The sequence below is a fragment of the Rhipicephalus sanguineus genome, chromosome 6 (assembly GCF_013339695.2).
Source record: "Rhipicephalus sanguineus isolate Rsan-2018 chromosome 6, BIME_Rsan_1.4, whole genome shotgun sequence".
Taxonomy (NCBI): domain Eukaryota; kingdom Metazoa; phylum Arthropoda; class Arachnida; order Ixodida; family Ixodidae; genus Rhipicephalus; species Rhipicephalus sanguineus.
In genome coordinates, this window is record NC_051181.1 from 168,063,644 (window position 1) to 168,085,300 (window position 21,657).

Consider the following 21,657-nt stretch of genomic DNA (forward strand, 5'->3'; position numbering starts at 1 on the left):
ACTGCGGATGGTGCCTTTTCCTTGGCTTTGGGGTGCGTTTTTTACTAAGTACTATTTTAGCTGTCGATACAGCGATGATAATATGACGCCGCTAAACGGTCCGTGAGCTCCTGCTTTGGCCACTCGCAAGCCAGGATCGGATTCCCTTCGTTGCTGGGCGGCCGACGTCTCTCTTCCCGACGAGTTTTGTCGTGCAGTTGCGGCGACACGCCTCTCTCACTCGAAACTCGGGGTCGGCCCGTCATCGTTGGGCCCATACGCTCTAGCGAATTCCCATCATATTTCCCGCCGCGCCGCTTCTTCTCCCGAAGACAGAACCTTGTTCGTACTCGCCATACTCGTCGCCGAACGTCGTAATGCTCTGCGCCGACAGTGCACGCTTTTGTACTGCTTTGTTCACTCAGAATTTATACTTGCAGCAACAACGAAATGAAACAATGTTAGTGCTGTTAAATCAAGGTGTGCGGCCTAGAGGTATATAGGGGCACTCTTGTAAGCTCAGTGCGAGCAGTCCGGCCGCATTAGAATTAACACCACAATTAAATGAAGGAAAGAAGATGACTCTTAAGGGCTCGTTTTCTTTGTTAGACAGAATATTAATGAGGACTAACAGACAATAACGCCAAGGAAAGGCAGAAAGGCAGAAAAAGAGTGTTCCACACTCGCCGCCATGGCTGCGACTGGCGCTGACTAACACTCCAAGGTTTAAATGCACATATATACCCCATAAAGTGGACGGGAGGATGACCGCCGCCGTAGCTCAGTGGTAGAGCATCGGACGCGTTATTCGAAGGTCGCAGGTTCGGTCCCTGCCGGCGGCAGGTTATCTTTTCGTCCACTTTACTTTCTTCACATTTATATTCTAAATACTACAGATAACACCTTTCCTTGGCGTTATTGTCTGTTAGCCTTCACCACAATTAAAGCACGATATGCAACACGTACGAATTGACGGTCGGATGTCAACAACAAGCATGCACGCTAGCAATAAACAAAGATAATGAAGATGTGCGTCTATCCTAGCCTCTCCTAACTCCATCGCACAGTAGTCAGGGAACACCAAGCCCAGCTTTTTACTCTGCCGAAATAACATAATACTACCGCAGAAGGGGAGCGCATACTATCGATACGATGGCCGGAGCCACCTCGTCTACGCGTTTCCGTCTCGCCTAGAGTGTTCGCGCCGGTCACGAGCGTTTCTTTTCTCACAGACTCCATCCGGGTAACTTGAGATCTGCGGCCGTATAATGAACCGCTGTTCCGTGTTCCGTATTCCGTTTTAGCCGCCATTAGCGCCCCGTGATTGGTCGTTTTACCTGTCACTCAAGTGACGTGTCGGAAGCCCAAATTTTGGTGACGTCAAAATGACGAGTACGCGCTCATTATGCTAAAATATACGGAATCGGTTCCGTCGAAGCGCGGAACAGCCAGCGAGTGGCCCCGTTTCGACGGAATAGCAAACATGGCGGCGCCGGCGAGCTTTTTCGTGTAGTTGGCGGCGGTCGCTCGGCGCCTCGGCAGCACCGTGGGTGCCGTGGGCGCCCGACGACGCGCTCGACATGCCAGTCGATGAAAGAGTTCGGCGTCACTTTCGCCTGAAGAAAGGAAGGTGCGGCGGTTGTGCGACGAAGTGGCCAAGGAAGGCGCGCGACGACGCGACCGACTGCGCTGTCGGTGGTGCCTGTGTGTGTTGTGCGGCCTTCGGTTTTTCGCGAGTGGCAGCTTTCAAGCCTCGTTTGGAAGCGAGGACACTATTGTCATCATGGAAGCTGCGGTGAACACAACATCGCACACATGAGACTGTGTGCGATGTTGTGGCGGAGGTAATCGTGCACGCCGGGATCCGTAACAAGTGGGTTCACTTCCCGTGGACGCCGGATGAAAAGGGGGCCTTGAATGTTTCCTACGGCTGCCGGCGTCATCGGATGCGTTGCCGTCATCATTGCACCGAAGGGTGACCATCACAAGGCGGCATTTTATCCCCGCAAAGGACATTATGCCCACATCGTCATGCTAGTAAGTATCGGTCTTCCCATCCTTTCGAGCGCATGTCCGCGTAGCGAAATGTGGCTCACAGTGGTTCATGCTTTCGTCAGATCTGCGACGCAGACATCGGAATCCTGCCGTGAACCACTGAGTCTGGGATCAGACTACGACGCCCACGTCTGGCGGACAACGCGGCTGCGTGAGCGCATCGAAGGGGCCCGGATTGCCGCGGCCGTACCTTCTGGCTTCTAGGTGAGCAGAACAAAAGTTGGGATATTCACAGTTTGAGCTAACAGAATATTTGCTCGCGCTATGGTTAATGCCCTGTTTGATTAGCTCCAGATACTTGGTAACTGTGACAACTGACAGATGTCGCTCACTGCATGTGTGTCAGCTTGCAGCTATTGGTTATCCGCTCCATAATATCGACAAATGACTCACATTGTCATAACAGCCCATTTGTAGTAGTCATGCTTCGCGTAGTACGGGTAAGTCAGACTGGTGAGGTGTATAGCATTAGATCGTGTAGATGATGCTATCATGCTCTCTTTGTGTGGCTCAGCCTTGTGGATCTCTTACATTGAAGCAGTATTTACAGCACACCACTTGTATTTGTGCAGGTGAATTACAGAGGCTACAAACCAGGACCATGGCTCCTGACACCTCTCCGAGGCTGTCCTCTCTGAAACGGTGTTAAAAAGGCAAGTGCTACACGCCCGCACATGCTGTCACAATGCAGTCTGTAATGAAGTTGTGCTGGGCGTTTGAAAAGCTGCTTCCGCTGCGTTCAGCAGTGCAGTTGTACCCTCCATTAAGAATCAGAATGTGCATCTCACATTGCTGCAGCATGTGCACCAGTGTTGCACTTGCCTAAGATACATTGCAGAAGGTGACAGAAATGTTCATGATTTCAGCGAGCGATGATTCCAATAGTGAGCATGGCTAGAGTGACAAATGTCAGGGATGACCCGAACCACTGCTTAGACAAGGAAGGTCATCACGCTCCTCATGTATTCCTGGACAAGCTGTCCGCAGTGGTACGCCTGCTCCGCTATTTGGCTAACTGCACCACTGACAACAGCACTAGGCAAGTGTCATTTCAGTGAGAAACATGTGCCTAAGAAGTAACAATAATATATGTGGTTTTCCGTGCCAAAACCATGATACGAGTGTGAGCCACACTGCAGTGGAGGACTGAACTTCTTTATCTTGACCACCTGTGGCTCTTTACGGACGTGAATCTCAATGCAAGTACAGCAGTGATCCTGCATGTTACCCTCATGGAGATGTGTTCGCTGTCAGCAGGAACCGACCCATGTGCTGAATGAAGTTCAGCAGCGCGACTTCTTACCTGCTAAGATGTTACCTAACAAGTAGAAGAAAACGTTTCGAAGTTAAATTTCCTGGTAATAATAAATCGCTGCTGGGTTTCATCATATGCTGTATGACCAGGTCTTTCGCAGAACTTGACTACACGTGACTGGGTCATTTTTATATGGCCGTAGATAGGAACTTTTCATTTAGCAACTGTCAATATAACGCACTGTACTCGGCAGCTGAGTGCTATAGCCAATTCTCTGGAAAGCAAGGGTTTGTTATTGTTTTTGTTTACTGCTGACCATCTTCTAATCACGAACACTGTGACCGTTATCTGCTCTATGACTGGGAGTGCACACCAAGTCTTTGTCTCCTCACTTCGTGTATAACAACACAGGGCTTGCCTTTTACTTCACGCACAACTTGCGGGCACTGTGCTCATTTGTTGCACATCCACCACACTGTTCCTTTTGAAAGGGCCAACTGATGCTGAAACAGATCGTCTGGCATTTCAAGTACCTTTTTCTCATTCAGAAGTGTGCTCATTTGTGAATGAAGAAGTAATGTGAAAGAATATGTAAGCAGTCTCTTCAAGACAGAAGCTTGTAAAAAAAAAGAATTTATTCGTGTTCACACCAATGCAAAGACGGCACATACTTTCTGTAAATAAACGTACATTGTGAAACTGTGGTGTCATGTTTTTAAAGCATTACTGACATTTATTACATGCACAAGTTACAAGAAACATCATGCTGAAGGAAGCACAGTGTGACATTGTACTGCATGGGTAATTAATGACTACTATAATGCAAATATAGATAACATCAGCATGCCTTTCTACTATGGACATATTACGTTGCTAAAAGCGTATATGCGTTTCAAGGAGCACCTTTGTGGTCGTGTGTGGCAGGGACCAATACTGTAACCATGTCTGCGAACCTCAAATTTTGGTTTAAGTTCGGCACATGTTGTCTCTGTTTATTGCTGCGTCCCATCCTACCGCATGAAAAAAAAAAGAGGGACACACGAAATGTGCACAGTATACGAATCACAGGTACGTGGCAATTGTGTGCACAGCTATGCATTTCAGATATATTACAGAGTAGTATAGTACCCCTCACAAGATGGTGGTTTGTCAATGTTTATAAGAAAGGACAGTTACATAACAATGGTATACATGAAGCAGCAAGACAAAGCAATGTATACAGTGTGCCAAACACGCCTGTGCAATTGACGGGATGCTTTCCTGAATAGGCAATAGCAAAGTTTTTTCTTACAGATATAGCGTCAACATTACATAAATGTAAAATGTATGTTGCAATGTAACTGGCCTAATTTGTTTGCAAAAAAAGTATATGTTTGGTTTTCGAGGACATAACTTTGCAAAAGGATTGATAGCTGTGACCCACGCAAAAGTCAACTGCAGTTTCAAAAAGGACACAGATAGTAGCCTGTGTGATTATTTTTGCTCAGTGTAAAAGCACCTCCTGTGAGTGGCAAACAGGCATATCATCCTTTAGTGCAACTTGTAAAAAACACTTGTTCATATACATTTCAACTTCAAGTGACATCATGAAACTACAGTCTTTTGGTGTACAGTCAAGCATGGTCTTCAATTCATTTCAGATAGCTCACTAGCCATGTCAAAAAACTTATGAAGAGCAAGCACTGCCACAAAATCTTGCACTGTGAGTTTCACTGGAGGGAAAGGCTATGCTTACAGGCTTGCCGCATGAAATGACGCCACATGATATGTGTTGTGTGCATCATTTCAGAAGGCTGACGATCACATGTCAAAGCAACTTGTGAAGACGTGCTCACACTACCACAAGAAAGTGGAGTATCCGATTTAAAAACACTTATGCACTACACTTGTCACACCAAAAAGATGACACGCAAGTAAGAAACATGAAACAAAGAACACAAAAATGAAGACATGTTTAAAACGGAAATAAAGTCTTAATGTTCATGGCCGACGAGGTGGCTACAGCAGCAGTGAAGACTGGGGAACTCCAGGCCCAATGGCAGCCAGGAGATGTTAGAGGGTGCCTGCGATGCATTGGGTAGCCGAACGCATGCCCCTCACTCCATCGACCAGCTCGGGATGCTGCAGCTAGAGAAATTCACAATGTATTACAGGCCACTTAATGCAAGAACACACAGGATACCAAACTAATGCTCCATCGGTTTGATTCGGATAGTCAGCGATGACAAGGCATTTGTCATTGAGCTGGAGAAAAAATCCAACCGTTTTTTGTTATACGTTTAAACCAGGGCCCAACCACAAGAACTCAAATAGATTTGAAGTGTTGGTTTTTTTGGAAGTGTTGGTTCATGGAACTTATTTGTTCCATGAAAATGTGACCCTGAATTGACCTCCGCTTCTTCTTAACCTCGGTACAAGCACTCCAATGTAGCATCGTTAAGTCTTCACACTTGAGCCTCCTTTACGTGGCAAAAAAAACCTCGGAACTTGGCGAAACACTCGTAGCACTTCTAGCCACACACACACCAAAACAGGCCCGCCGCTGCTGGAATAGCCTGAGAGGTGGCTCCGTAAGCTCCCCCCCCCCCTTTTTTTTTCAGAGTTCTCGCCGCAACGCGGTAAACCAATGCAGCATATATCATACAGTTCTTTGCAGGCTACAACAATTATACTTATCAAATCTATTCGTTATATCATCACAAATGAAACACCGTGGTGTGCATGTTAACACAAATGTTTTACGCAACAAGTTTCTTCTGTGCAAGTTCGATTCATCAGAAATGTACGTAAAATGCACAGGGGAAAAAACTGAATGTGCACGTCCATGTACGCTGTAACTACGCTCGCTCACGCACTATCGTTCACGAAATCAAAAGGTGAAGCTTACTAGATATCAGACGATAGAAATACAGGCTTCCCCAGTTCATAACGATTTTTTTTTTCGCTACCTGTAAGAACCAAAGCAAAGTAAACATAACGCGGTAACAGCATTGTTTACTCACCTTGCGGCTAGAATTCCATGTTTTCCTTGTTCTTCGCAGCTTCCGATATTCCTCTGCGACGAAAATACTCCCCGGTAGTCGCGATCACATTCTTTTCGCAGCATTATAGGTGACAGAACAGAAAACACGGCTCGCAGAGACGATCAGCTGTTTTTCTCTCGCAACGGCCGCCTTAAGCGACTTGGATTGGATGCAAAAGCAACACCCATGTGGCTACGACTCTCAAAATAGGTTTGTTTTGCGTTTACTTCGCAATACGCTTCATTAACCTTAGCACCAGAAGCTCATAAAACAAATTTATTTTCATTTACGTACAATTGTTCTTTTGTCACACGCTCGCGGACGAAATAAAAGAGTTATACGGCCCCTTTGCGGCCCTCAGCCAAAAAGTCACTAAAGCCCATAGATTTTCCCCCCGAAAATACCTACAAAATACTAGGGATTTCCCCAGAATTCCTACGTAAAAAACGCCAACTGCCGCACTTGTCTTGCTCAACAAGCTATGGGCGGCTACGAGCGCTTTTTATTGGCCAAATTCGAAAAACGTCCGCGGCTTCCGCCGTGGGCGGTGCCTCAAGCGTGACGTAACAGGGAAAACGGAATACGGAACACGGAATAAAAGTACATTATACGGCCGCGGGTAACTTGAGATCTGGAGACTTTTCGTCCGCTTGGTCCTCGAAAATCCCTCTACGTCTGGGTACTACCTAGGCAACTGTTTATCCCTAAGAGACCCAGCCACTCGGCTGCTTGTTGATGGCGCGTGTTAAACTCATGGTTAAACTTAAACTTGTCTACGAATACGAACGAGCGTTTCTTTTCTCACAGACTCCATCCGGGTAACTTGAGATCTGGAGACTTTTCGTCCGCTTGGTCCTCGAAAATCCCTCTACGTCTGGGTACTCTGTTTATCCCTAAGAGACCCAGCCACTCAGCTGCTTGTTGATGGCGCGTGTACTTGTCTACGAACGAAGTTTGTGCGCGCGCGGATGGTGATCTGCGGCCGAGGTGTGTTTACTTTCCGTCCGTTCCAGTTTTTACACCCATCGAACGCTTCGAGATAGTCCGGGACGCGTGTTCATAGTGAATGCGCTGCGGGCTCAGCGATACTGTCTCCCCGAGTGACAATCCACGTATGCTGGCGAAGTGAGAGTCAAGTGCGCTCCGTGAGCGACACCCTGGACGTTACTTTAGCAACTGTTAATCGTTACGTCTGGGAGTAACGCTAGACACCGCCTTTACATCGCGTTTGAGCCCTATGGGTATTAAATTTATGAACAGCGATGGCCGCCTTCATCAGCTTGAGTAAAAGACCCACCAATCATGATCAAGAAATTCGATGTGGATCAGGCCCGATTGTGATCGAAAGGGGTTGTGTGACACCGGTATTATGTTTTTCACCGCTTGTCTGAAAAGGCTGAGTGAGGAAACCGGTGTCATATTCTCAAAACGCTGCCTAATGCATCCAGCAAAGCTGCTATTGCCGTGGCAGTGAAATCATGCCAGCTAGACATGTATTCAAATGTGCATGGTCATTCTTTTAGAACTGACCTGTTTCATTGGGCTGTAGTTTTCCTGCAAATTATTCGATTTTAATGCAGCTTACGGTCAAAGATTCAGGAAGGATGAAAATTCACTGGCTCGTCCCATTTTTTTTATGCGCAATGCAAAAAAAAAAAAAAATAAGAAATAAGGAAAAGTGCGAAAAAACTCTGAATGTCATGCGGCATGCCACACACGACTCGTAAAGGTTTGTAAAAGTTATAAATCACTTGCCCTACCGCAGGTGTTGAAATGACCACCCTGCATGATCAAACTTTTTAATGCATTTATTAGCATGCACAAATTTTAATGGACAAGTGGCACCGGTATTGCAAATTATTTGACACCATGATGCTGTCACCACATGCTCAACTAGGAGTTTTATATTTTTCATATTAGTGTAACGCAAAAGTTGCCCATGCAGACTTGCAGGGAGTACTGAAAAACCCAACGACATTACAGACAAGCACAAGCAAGGTTTGGGGCTTTGCGTAGGCAGAGTTGCTTTGGGGAACGCAACATATAAATCTGCAAGAATTGGGCACACACCCAATAGCCAGTATCAAGCATGCTCTTTACCTTTCCAGTGAGTTCGTAAAAACTTGCTTCACAATAGGTAAGCAGATATAAACACATCACAAAATGGAGTAGAAGTTTTGTTTATCTGTTAGCAGGATGCTGCAGGCCTTGAGCCCAGAACAGCAGGGCAAATGAACAGAAGTAGTTATATATGATACTTAAGTTCCTGTGTAGTAACGCCCTCATATTTCAAGTATCATGAATTACCAACTCACCCAATCAGCCATTCTGTTAAGTATATGTGGATGTGTGTGCATGTGTGTTGTGTGTGTGTAAATAAGTAATGAACATAGAAAAAAAATAGTTGGTTTAATAAACACATGAAGCACAAGGCTAACCAATACACAATAAGAATAAACAATGATCAATAAAAACATATCATTCACATGCACCAACATCATAAACAAATGTACGACATGGAACCATACAGGTGTATTACAGTTCAAGATTCATAGTTCTCATTCTCTTTGTGGACTGGTGGTAGTTTGTCCCAGTCACTTGATCGTTGAAAAAAAAAAGTGTTTAAATGTCTTAGTGATCTCATTCATCTGATAGCTACAGCGTATAGAGATGTAAAATACAGCGATCATAGGCTAGTGAGTGCAATCCTTGCCCCCAGTTTGAAGAACACACACAAAAAAAATAACCACTAATGCACAGGCCAACCCAGGTATAGCCAGGAAAAAAACAGAATACTTTAGAATTCCGCTAGAAAACAAATATGACACCTTAGAACAAGAAGAAACAAAAGACATAGAGGAAACCACAACTAGACCGATTTCTGAATCTGTAGTCGAAGTTGGAGGTAAAGCATCAATGCAAGAAGTAAGCAACATCTCTTGAACCACAAAAGACTGGATAAAGAAACAACAACAGATAAGTGGGTGGGCATAGATAAATAAAATTTGCTTAGCTATTAAAGCTATCAATAAGTATAAGCCCAGTGACATATGGAATTATGATATCAAAGAGCAGTGAAAAGGTGATGGCATCGAAACAGCTACCAGGCAACTCTATAGGAAAGACCGAAATGCAAAACAGCACACGTGCACATGCAGCATATTGATGATGTGGTGTATTCGTCTCTTGAGTCTTGCTTGCCCTTGCTCTTCATCAAAAAATTTATTACCGCATAAGATGTGCTTAGCATAAAAAGAATTCTTCGCTCTAAACAACAGCTTGTTTCTCAAAATGTGCTGTTGGCAGGCAATTACAGCGCCTTGTGCATTTTGTATAGTAATGAGGGGTACTAAAGGCAATTTCTTTTTCCATTTCTTGTACAAGTAGTATAAATGACTGCTTTTCGGTCTATTAATGCAACGCTCACTTGCATGTGCCTGAAGCTAAGCTGAACATAATGCAAAGTGTGCTGGCTATCAGGAATTATACATGCACTCGCATGGCAACAGTTATTCTGTAATTAAAGTAAACTCTGAAATAACGTCACTGTGCAACATATGTCATGCAATAAATACACTTATTCTTTATTACCGTTTCTCAGCAACACTCATTTCTCGGCAATTTGGATATGGGCAACCTGTTGTTCCAATGTTGATTGTGGGTTTACTTGTGAAGCTCATGCTTCAAAGCACTTCCTGGGTGACACTCCGACCTTAAGTTAATACGAATCTTTTAAGTGTGTCTCTATTCCCACAGAACTTTTGCCGAAAATAATTGACGAGTATGGCCTTGCCTATGGGTCTTTGAAGTGAATCTTCTGTTAAAAAGTGCTCGTAATTGTCTGTGGCCAGTATTTCAATGAAGGCTAAAATTTCAGGAAACGAATTTACATGCAGTGCATCACTTGTTACACCACTAAAACAAAATAATTTATGAGCTCGTGGCAATTTCTATTCAGGCCACATGGTTTTGAGAACACTGAAGAACTGATAGTTTTTGGTGCAAAGTTAAAAAAAGCAATTTGTACCATTCTTTTCCCTCTTAATAACATACTGCCATGAAACCAAGGCGAGTAAAAGTCCTTGAGTACTTTATCAATAAAAACTAAGTCAGTGTTTCAGATTAGCAAGCCTTTAATGTTGAAGTAAGGCCCATATTCTGAAATGCCCCTTGCCTCAGCGAGGAGGCCATAACTGCTTCAGGACGCCTTGCCGTGTATTCTATAACCCTTCTTACCAAGGTTCCCTCACTGAGGCCTTCCTTGGTGCTCTCTTGAGTTAAGGTAGCACTAGGGCAACCTTCGTGCCTCCTTACCTCGCTCCTCGCACTAAAAGGGTGCTTCTCTGCAGTACTTTGTCAGTGACACTGTGTCCGATCTTTTTTTTTTTCGATCGATTCCTTGCACTTCTGCACGAGCTCTGTAATTATATCCTTCCCATTGCCAATCAAAAATTGCTTGTCGGGCATGTTTTTTAATGTGCGGCTGAACAGCGGCCAAAATTTTTCATTAAGGTGGTGCAGCACGAAGAGGACAGGGTACACAGAGACGACGAAGATGGAACGCTTACTGCCAACTCATGCTTTGCACCTCAAAGGGTTAAACATTCTTTAGCGAGACCCGTATTACACCTTTGAATGCGTACCACCCTGTGTTTGTGACATCATATACTACGTCCTACCTTCCCGTGCAGGCAGTCAAAAACAAATGGTGATCCTCCTGCACACAAATCGTTATTGCAGTCACCGCTGTCGGGTTCCCAAAAGCTGTCGAAGCTCACTGCAGTGTCAAATGAAAAGAACCACATGTCCTGCATGGTTTCCTACTTGTCATTCGGGCTGGCTATCACAGGAAAATATTAGCAACTGTCTTAAAACGGGCGAAATTCAGTGAAAACAGCTCTCAATGGCACAAAATAAACTTCATACCAGTAAGCACACATGAAGTGAGAACAGCTAAGATGCAAGCATTTATGACAAGAGAAATCAACAAGAAAGGAGACATGGTGAAAAAAAAATTTCCACACTCCATTAACATTGGTCCTTGCCTTATTAACTGAAACGCCATGCTTCCTTGTTTAGAGGGTACAGGTATATATGGCTTTGTTGGTAGGTGGGTAGCTACAATTTGAAAACAGCTACATTTTCCATTTGTGTGAATGTAAAAAAAATAACGTTCAGCAAAGCTTCAATTTGGGCTAGTTGGTGCGGCATACCAATGTAGATGCGCTGAGTGAAGCACAGACGAGAAACGTAACAAGGGACAGGACCACCACTGCGCACCACTAGTCCTGTCCCTTGTTACGCTTCTCGTCTGTGCTTCACTCAGTGCATCTACATTGCTATGTAAAAAAAAATGCTGAAAGTACACGGTAAACCATTCATGTGTGTCACTTTGTGAACCATTAAAGCAGCATATGCGAAATCGGCAACAGACATGCAAGTACACTTTTGCAACAGAGCATCGCAAAAGCAAAGGTCAAGGGATGAAGCAACACAAGTCAAAGGTCACAGGTTCTCAGTCAAGAAACAAACCAAACAACACAAGTGACATTCCCATTTCTGTTGTTTTGATGTCAAGTACAAGAGCAACACATGAAAAAAAAAAACTAATTTCAGTATAACAAAGGAGCAAGCATTTGCAGCTACAAATGTTGGTTGTGTGCATCTGCTCTAGTCTGCAAATGGCAGTTGTAGGTAGAAGAAAGTGCAGTAGCAATTGAAGGGGTGCATTCGTGGAATGGTGAAAGTTACAGTGCTGGGCTGAACTGAACGAAATGAAGTATCCCATGCCTATAGAAGTGTGTCACCCATCTAGAAGTTAAATGTACCATCTAATCTAATGATGGTGCATTTAACTTCACATTTTGCATTAAGCCAGTTATAAAGTCTCATGACCAAAGGAAAACTTGTCCTAAAAAGGTGCACCTTTACCAACCACCAACTAGAAACAAAGTTGCAGGTGCATTCACACCACTGATACACCCGTGCGACAACATGAATGAAAGCAGTCATGCTGCTTCTCAAAACATTTCGCTTCTCTTTATGTACTCACCATTAGACATATCCTTGTCATTGTATGTCCAAATATTGAACATTAGCAATGTGATTTAGAATAACAGAGAGCTGAGCTAGTTGGTACGTATTCATTCTAAAAGAGACAGGGCGTGCAAACACGGACACAAGAAAGAGATCAGGACACCACAAACGCCGACTAACCTGATCCTGATCCTAACCTGGTCCTGATCTCTTTCTTGTGTCCGTGTTTGCACGCCCTGTCTCTTTTTAGCAATGTGATGTAACTAGCAGTTGCAATTATTTCTTATTACCACCTGGCGTCTAAGGATCCTGCTCGGCTCTTTTTTATAGAAGCATGGACACTTCCATTACTTTGAGTGCACGTGCCCTAGATATTTAGCATCAACTATATTAAAACTCAATCACATGCGCGGGCAGAATAGCTATTGCAAGCAATACCGGTGACACGCAGGCACTTTTGATCGCAGTCAAGGTTGACCCGGACCGGATTTCTTGATCGCGATCATCAATCATTGCTGCTGCTCGGTCCAGGCTAATCCGGATCGAGTTTGACGCAGACATCAGTCAAATCGCGATCTGGGAGCCAGATATCGATGCGCAGATCGCTGATCGCAATTAAAAGTGACCGTGTAGGTACACTTGATCCGGATCGAGCCCAATCCCGATCGGTCGTGATCGCGATCAATTGCCCGCGATCAGCGAAGTGCTTTCGTTCATGCCAATTTCCAAAAATGCACAATATTCTCAGCTACACTGATAATGGCAAAGAAAACGCATCTCGAGGCGTTCGACGGGATTAAAGACAAGGACGGACGGTAAGTGACAGCGCGACTATGGTGGCTACCATAGCGCGACAGGGCTACGTGGGATCATACACACCCGGCGAGCACGGACGCACCGTCCGCCAGCAACGTCAACAACACAAACCTCGCGCGCCAACCCGCGGTACCCGCGGGCCGCAGACGAGCAGCAAAGCTCTCCTAGGGATAAAAAGAGCATTGCACGTGTTCCTAGGTAGTACCCAGACATAGGGAGATCTTCAAGAAGCAAACGGGGAAAATGTCCCCAGATCCAAGTGAGAAAAGAAACGCTCGTCGAATACGAAGTTTGTGCGCGCGCGGATGGTGATCTGCGGCCGAGGTGTGTTTACTTTCCGTCCGTTCCAGTTTTTACACCCATCGAACGCTTCGAGATTGCCCTCTGCTTTAGTTAAAGGGCCTCGCAATTTCTGAAGATGTCGATCTTGTAGACGACGAACTTTTTGCATGTGGGTAGTCTCCCCGAGTGACAATCCACGTATGCTGGCGAAGTGAGAGTCAAGTGCGCTCCGTGAGCGACACACTGGACGGTACTTCAGCAACTGTTAATCGTTACGTCTGGGCGTAACGCTAGACACCGCCTTTACATCGCGTTTGAGCCCTATGGGTATTAAATTTATGAACAGCGATGGCCCGCCTTCTTCAGCTTGAGTAAAAGACCCAATCATGATCAAGAAATTCGTGTGGATCAGGCCCGATTGTGATCGAAAGGGGTTGTGTGACACCGGTATTATGTTTTTTCACCGCCTTGTCTGAAAAGGCTGAGTGAGGAAATCGTTGTCATATTCTCAAACGCTGCCTAATGCATCCAGCAAAGCTGCTAATTGCCGTGGCAGTGAAATCATGCCAGCTAGACATGTATTCAAATGTGCATGGTCATTCTTTTAGAACTGACCTGTTTCATTGGGCTGTAGTTTTCCTGCAAATTATTCGATTTTAATGCAGCTTACGTCAAAGATTCAGGAAGGATAAAAATTGACTGGCTCGTCCCATTTTTTTATGCGCAATGCAAAAAAAAAAGTAAGAAATAAGGAAAAGTGCGAAAAAACTCTGAATGTCATGCTGCATGCCACACACGACTCGTAAGATTTGTAAAGTTATAAATCACTTGCCCTACCACAGGTGTTGAAATGACCACCCTGCATGATCACACACTTTTTGATGCATTTATTAGCATGCACAAATTTTAATGACAAGTGGCATCGGTATTGCAAATTATTTGACACCATGATGCTGTCACCACATGCTCTAACTAGGACTTTTATATTTTTCATATTAGTGTAACGTAAAAGTTGCCATGCAGACTTGCAGGGGTACTGAAAAACCCAAACGACATTACAGACAAGCACAAGCAAGGTTTGGGGCTTTGCGTAGGCAGAGTTGCTTTGGGGAACGCAACATATAAATCTGCAAGAATTGGGCACACACCCAACAGCCAGTATCAAGCATGCTCTTTACCTTTCCATTGAGTTCGTAAAAACTTGCTTCGCAATAGGTAAGCAGATATAAAACATCACAAAATGGAGTAGAAGTTTTGTTTTATCTGTTACTGCAGGCCTTGAGCCCAGAACAGCAGGGCAAATGAACAGAAGTAGTTATATATGATACTTAAGTTCCTGTGTAGTAACGCCCTCATATTTCAAGTATCATGAATTGCCAACTCAACCCAATCAGCCATTCTGTTAGGTATATCTGGATGTGTGTGCAGGTGTTGTTGTGTGTGGTAAATAGTAATGAACATAGAAAAAAAATAGTTTGGTTTAATAAACACATGAAGCACAAGGCTAACGAATACACAATAAGAATAAACGAATGATCAATAAAACATACATTCACATGCACCAACATCATAAACAAATGTACGACATGGAATTCATACAGGTGTATTACAGTTCAAGATACATAGTTCTCATTCTCTTTGTGGACTGGTGGTAGTTTCGTCCCCAGTCACTTGATCGTTGAAAAAAACAAAAGTGTTTAAAGTCTTAGTGATCTCATTCATCTGATAGCTACAGGGTATAGATATGTAAAATGCAGCGATCATAGGCTAGTGAGTGCAATCCTGCCCCCAGTTTGAAGAACACACACAAAAAAATACCACTAATGCACAGGCCAACCCAGGTATAGCCAGAAAAAAACAGAATACTTTAGAATTCCCTAGAAACAAATACGACACCTTAGAAACAAGAAGAAACAAAAGACATAGAGGAAACCACAACTAGACCAATTTCTGAATCTGTAGTCGAAGTTGGAGGTAAAGCATCAATGCAAGAAGCAACATCTCTTGAACCACAAAAGACTGGATAAAGAAACAACAACAGATAAGTGGGTGGGCATAGATAAATAGAATTTGCTTAGCTATTAAAGCTATCAATAAATATAAGCCCAGTGACATATGGAATTATGATATCAAAGAGCAGTGAAAAAGGTGATGGCATCGAAACAGCTACCAGGTAACTCTATAGGAAAGACCGAAATGCATGCAGTGAAAGATAAGCATGGCAATATTAATGGTAAACTGAATGAGTGCATCACTTGTTACACCACTAAAACAAGATAATTTATGAGCTCGTGGCAATTTCTATTCAGGCCACATGGTTTTGAGAACACTGAAGAACTTATAGTTTTTGGTGCAAAGTTAAAAAAAGCAATTTGTACCATTCTTTTCCCTCTTAATAACATACTGCCATGAAACCAAGGCGAGTAAAAGTCCTTGATTACTTCATCAATAAAAACTGATTCAGTGTTTCAGATTAGCAAGCCTTTAATGTTGAAGTAAGGCCGTATTCTGAAATGCTCCTTGCCTCAGCGAGGAGGCCATAACTGCTTCAGGACGCCTTGCCATGTATTCTATAACACTTCTTACCAAGGTTCCCTCACTGAGGCCTTCCTTGGTGCTCTCTTGAGTTAAGGTAGCACTAGAGCAACCTTCGTGCCTCCTTACCTCGCTCCTCGCACTAAAAGGGTGCTTCTCTGAAGTACTTTGTCAGTGACACTGTGTCCGATCTTCTTTTTTTTTTTTTCGATCGATTCCTTGTACTTCTGCACGAGCTCTGTAATTATATCCTTCCCATTGCCGATCAAAAATTGCTTGTCGGGCATGTTTTTTAATGTGCGGCTGAACACAGGGTGCACAGAGACGACGAAGATGGAATGCTTACTGCCAACTCATGCTTTGCACTTCAAAGGGTTAAACATTCTTTAGCGAGACCCGTATTACACCTTTGAATGCGTACCACCCTGTGTTTGTGACATCATATACTACGTCCTACCTTCCCGTGCAGGCAGTCAAAAACAAATGGTGATCCTCCTGCACACAAATCGTTATTGCAGTCACCGCTGTCGGGTTCCCAAAAGCTGTCGAAGCTCACTGCAGTGTCCAATGAAAAAGAACCACATGTCCTGCATGGTTTCCTACTTCTCATTCGGGCTGGCTATCACAGGAAAATATTAGCAACTGTCTTAAAACGGGTGAAATTCAGTGAAAACAGCTCTCAATGGCACAAAATAAACTTCATACCAGTAAGCACACATAAAGTGAGAACAGCTAAGATGCAAGCATTTATGACAAGAGAAATCAACAAGAAAGGAGACATGGTGAGAAAAAAATTTCCACACTCCATTAAAATTGGTCCTTGCCTTATTAACTGAAACGTCACGCTTCCTTGTTTAGAGGGTACAGGTATATGTGGCTTTGTTGGTAGGTGGGCAGCTGAAATTTGAAAACAGCTACATTTTTCCACTTGTGTGGATGTAAAAAAATGCTGAAAGTACACGGTAAACCATTCATCTGTGTCACTTTGTGAACCATTAAAGCAGCATATGCGGAATCGGCAACAGACAGGCAGGTACACTCTTGCGACAGAGCATCGCAAAAGCAAAGGTCAAGGGATGAAGCAACACAATAGACAAAGGTCACAGGTTCTCAGTCAGGAAACAAACCAAACAACACAAGTGACATTCCCATTTCTGTTGTTTTGATGTCAAGTACAAGAGCAACACATGAAAAAAAAAACTAATTTCAGTATAACAAAGGAGCAATCATTTGCAGCTACAAATGTTGGTTGTGTGCATCTGCTCTAGTCTGCAAATGGCAGTTGTAGGTAGAAGAAACTGCAGTAGCAATTGAAGGGGTGCATTCGTGGAATGGTGAAAGTTACAGTGCTGGGCTGAACTGAACGAAATGAAGTATCCCATGCCTATAGAAGTGTGTCACCCATCTAGAAGTTAAATGTACCATCTAATCTAATAATGGTGCATTTAACTTCACATTTTGCATTAAGCCAGTTATAAAGTCTCATGACCAAAGGAAAACTTGTCCTAAAAAGGAGCACCTTTACCAACCACCAACTGTAGAAACAAAGTTGCAGGTGCATTCACACCACTGATACACCCGTGCGACAACATGAATGAAAGCAGTCATGCTGCTTCTCAAAACATTTCGCTTCTCTTTATTTACTCGCCATGTAGACGTATCCTTGTCATTGTATGTCCAAATATTGAACACTAGCAATGTGATGTAACCAGCAGTTGCAATTATTTCTTATTACCACCTGACGTCTAAGGATCCTGCTCGGCTCTTTTTTATAGAAGCATGGACACTTTCATTACTTTGAGTGCACGTGCCCTAGATTTTTAGCATCAACTATATTAAAACTCAATCACATGCGCGGGAAGAATAGCTATTGCAAGTAATACCGGTGACACGCAGGCACTTTTGATCGCAGTCAAGGTTGACCCGGACCGGATTTCTTGATCGCGATCATCAATCATTTCTGCTGCTCGGTCCAGACTAATCCGGATCGAGTTTGGCGCAGACATCAGTCAAATCGCGATCTAGGAGCTAGATATCGATGCGCAGATCGCAATTAAACAATTAAAAATGACCGTGTAGGTACACCTGATCCGGATCGAGCCCAATCCCGATCGGTCGTGATCGCGATCAATTGCCCCTGTGACACCGGTATAACGATTAGCGAAGTGCTTTCGTTCATGCCAACTTCCAAAAACGCACAATATTCTCAGCTACACTGATAATGGCAAAGAAAACGCATCTCGAGGCGTTCGACGGGATTAAAGGGACACTAAAGGCAAAATAACAATTTATGTCAGAGTGAAAGCCCAATGTATGGACAACTTCTAAAACGGCAAATAGGGCTCAACAGCAGTGCCTACTTACCGAGAAATTAAGCTAAATGCATCACATGATGAGCGCCACGAGTGGACATTTTCGAAGTGATCCCGATGACGTAGGGAAGTCGGCCTACAATAAATCACTAGTAATCAAACTAGCAGCAGTAAAAAAAAGAACTTTCCGAGCATCAAAAGACGTAATAAATTGCTGTTTGTTCGTTTCCGCTTGATTCATGGTAAAAACACAAACCTCCGTTGGCGGTTGCCATGGGGAACGGCGCGCGTGGTTCAAGGTTCCGTTTTCGCCGAACTGCGCCTCGCCGTCTCAGTGGTAGTTTCGGGATCGCGTACTGCCGTGCGTGTTTTGCGCGCTCGTGAAAGTCGCTCTGACAGAAAGTTCGACAAAATGCCGCATGCGTGTGATATTGCCGGATTGCCCGAATGGTGCACAACGCCAGTGCTGCAGCAAGGAAACCGGTGTGTCTTTTCACTGGGTGTGGCCGCGGAATGAACCCTTACGCTCGAAGTGGCTTAGTGTCATGCCATGCGCCAGTGTGCTAAACAGTCAAAACCTCTGCGTGTGTGCTCGCTGCACTTTCGTACTGAGGATTACGAGACCAACCGCAACTTGGTGACGGCTTTGAATGTGCCCATCCGAGCAAGTCTTTGCCGCAGCGCCGTTGTTGCTACTGTGGGTCCCGCTACTTCCGCTCGGCTGCTACTAGTGTCGGCGGCCGCGTAGTAAAAGCGGGCAACGTGTGAGCACGGCAGCAGTGACGTATGAGGGTCGTATTTTCAGGCGGGAGATTTGAAGCGCGCTAACGCGATGCGGACCACTAAAAACGTGATTTTATTTCAAAATAAGCACTCCTTGGCACAAAAGCAGCACTACGAGGTTTCTGGACCGCTATTTTCAACAATCAACGTCGACTTAATATTTGCCTTTAGTGTCCCTTTAAAGACAAGGGCGGACGGTAAGTGACAGCGCGACTATGGTGGCTACCATAGCGCGGCAGGGCCACAGAACACTTATGGCAGGGCTACATGGGATCATACCAACCGGCGAGCACGGACGCGCCGTCCGCCACCAACGTCAGCAACAAAACCTCGCGCGCCAACCCGCAAAGCTCTCCTAGGGATAAAAAGAGCATTGCACGTGTTCCTAGGTAGTACCCAGACATAGGGAGATCTTCAAGAAGCAAACGGGGAAAATATCCCAGATCCAAGTACCGGATGGAGTCTGTGATGGCATCTTCGACAAATCGCACTGGTGCGCACCGGGGCGCCCTGGTGCGCCGTTTCGTCCAATCGTCGTAGCGCCTGGGTGCCCGGTGCGCACCGGTGCGATTTGTCGAAGATGGCATGAGAAAAGAAACGCTCGTTGGTCGGCTGCTGCACGAGAGTAGAGTGACCTAGAATAGGGGGAGTGTCCAAAGCGCCGCGCGAATACATGGAAGGAGCGAGGGCCTTTTGCGGTGAACTTCCGCGCCGCGGCGCTGCCGTGCCGGACCCGTGGGCTTTCTCCGCGGCGGAAGCCGCGTCAAAGCGGCGGGCGTCTGCTACGCGCGTGATATTTGGCCGCTAGTAGCTAAAATTGCGGAAACTGGGCAATATTTAATACTGCGTCACTGCAACATAATACTGCAGCGACTCATCACACAGAGAGCGCGTTGTTCGTCTGTGTGTTGTGAAACGGAGATTTTGTATATATCCTTTCAGCTGGTTTGTCACCGCATTGGTCCACACTTCCGCGGCTGTTTGAGGAACGCATCCTGCGCGCACTTCATCGTGAGAGAAAGACGCTTAACTTACTTTCGTGTGGAATGACGAACGTAAATTTGCTGCAGGAAAGAATAAACTGGAGATAACCAGGAGAACGTAGCACATATGCACGTAGTAATTAGCTCATGCATGCTAACGCGTTTGCACCCTTCATATCCTATCTTTTATTTCGCGCATTCAATTGTTTTACAAGGCTGCCTCCGGCGCTCTGCTGTTTCAAGCCATCTCATGCGAAGCCGAATGTGTCAGTCGGCGCGGCCGCGGTACCAAAAGTAAAAATTACTCGCGTAACTCGCGTCTCGTTCACTTGGTATGCACGAAAATTGGCACAGAGGGGCACGAATGTACGTATGCCCAACACGACCGATAGGTCATGGCATCACTAACTTGACATGCTTGCCATTCGCGTAACGACTAACAATAATAATATGATGTGTGGCGCGCAAACCCGCTTTCTGTAGCCAGAAATAATTCTGACGATGTGTGGTCTGACGATTTTATTTCAGTCAGGTTATAAAAAATTTGGTGGTCACCAATATCGATGTCAACATGTTAGAGTTACCCATACATATTGAAGAACTGACCGCATAGGTAAAATGTATGCGAAAAAATTACATGAAAAAAACATGATCCCTCATGCATTCGCCTGAGATGACTCGAAAACGAAAGCCATCGTCTTTTTCGTCAGTCAATGCACTGAACCTCCCTCGCCCCACTCCGAAAGCTCGAAGGCATTGCAAGCTTTCTGCACCTCACCTGCTTTTACATTGCATCCGTGATCGGCCCCCGATCACGGAGGCAATGCAAAGCGACTATGTCATGTGATGGCGTCATCATATGACGTCATAGTGACGTCACAAGTTCTTTCGACGTCATCGCGTGGTGATTTTGTGCATCACTCGTGCTGGCTACGCGGGACTCCGACGGTCAATTTTCGTGTTTAATGATGTTTAGCCTTAAAAAAAAGACAAACCAAAGAAAATGAAACGATAACAGTGCAATATCGTGTATGCCTCACTTCATGTTACGAGCGATCGCCCGAAAACAAACGTGATTCTCAGTTCAGAGCATCTGATTGCACGCGTCTGCGGGACAAAAGAGGCTTGCTTTACCCGTCTGGTCATCTCTTATATTTATTCAAGCGATGAGCAGACTCGCTATTTAGGTACTCCGTAGCTTCAGCACGAACTTGTGTTGGACGCTATAATGATTGAGGTCATCACGAAAAAGCGGGAAATTGCGGTCGGGTGCCCTGTTGGCGCGCACTCAACTGCCGCAGAAACTTGTATTTTATGTAACTACTCGTCCACATCTTTTCGTGAAGTCTCTGAACCGGGCGAATGCTAAGCTCCGAGAACCGTGAGAACATCTGAAGTGTGAGAATGAGTTGTTTGAAATTGTTTTCATTTCGTAGGTTAAGGCTTGAAGCAATGCACGCATCTTGCGCGAACGTTTCATACTGACGTTCAGCGATCCAATGCAACATGCGATAATATATATATAATATTATCGCATGTTGCATTTTTTCTGGCTGGTACATAGGGATTCTGCATTTGAACACTTTCTGAAGTGATTG